The following is a 499-nucleotide window of genomic DNA, read 5'->3' on the forward strand; positions in this document are numbered from 1 at the left end:
AAAAAAAAAAAAAAAAAAAAAAAAAAAAAAAAAGTTACATCGCATAACCAATAAAGGCGACCTTTAGTCACACTTCTGTATTTTAGTCTCATTGATCCCAGAACGTATTTTCAAAGAACCTTCGATACTAGTATCTCACTTTCTGGTCTCTCAAATGATCAGCCAATTCTGGTTATGTATTACACTACAAAGGACCAACCTCTCTCTGTCCCGGGATTACCAATTTTCTTTACGGTAGGTCTTACCTGTATAAATACGAATCTAACAATGGTCTTTTTCATCAATTTGTCTTCTACTTCCCGTCTGACATAACAACTCTACGTACGTGTTTCTATTAAGAGACTTAAAGCGCAGTAGAGAGCTGGCCTCATAGTCGGACGTTCTAGCTAAACTCTGATTTCAACGTCTATCTTTTAGTGAATGGTCAATCTGGGAGTGTCCAAAACACCAGCAGCATCAGCAACAGTAACTGCACACGCACACACACACACACACACAC

At 38.3% G+C, this 499-nt stretch overlaps 1 protein-coding gene across 2 annotated transcripts in view; it reads right to left on the reverse strand.

Annotated features, from left to right (window-relative positions):
* Kif5b (kinesin family member 5B) overlaps positions 1-499 on the reverse strand; it is a 52,427-nt gene that overhangs the window by 51,461 nt on the left and 467 nt on the right. The window lies entirely within an intron of this gene.

Source organism: Fukomys damarensis, unplaced genomic scaffold (genome assembly GCF_012274545.1).
Source record: "Fukomys damarensis isolate Sample0158 unplaced genomic scaffold, DMR_v1.0_HiC HiC_scaffold_19, whole genome shotgun sequence".
Taxonomy (NCBI): domain Eukaryota; kingdom Metazoa; phylum Chordata; class Mammalia; order Rodentia; family Bathyergidae; genus Fukomys; species Fukomys damarensis.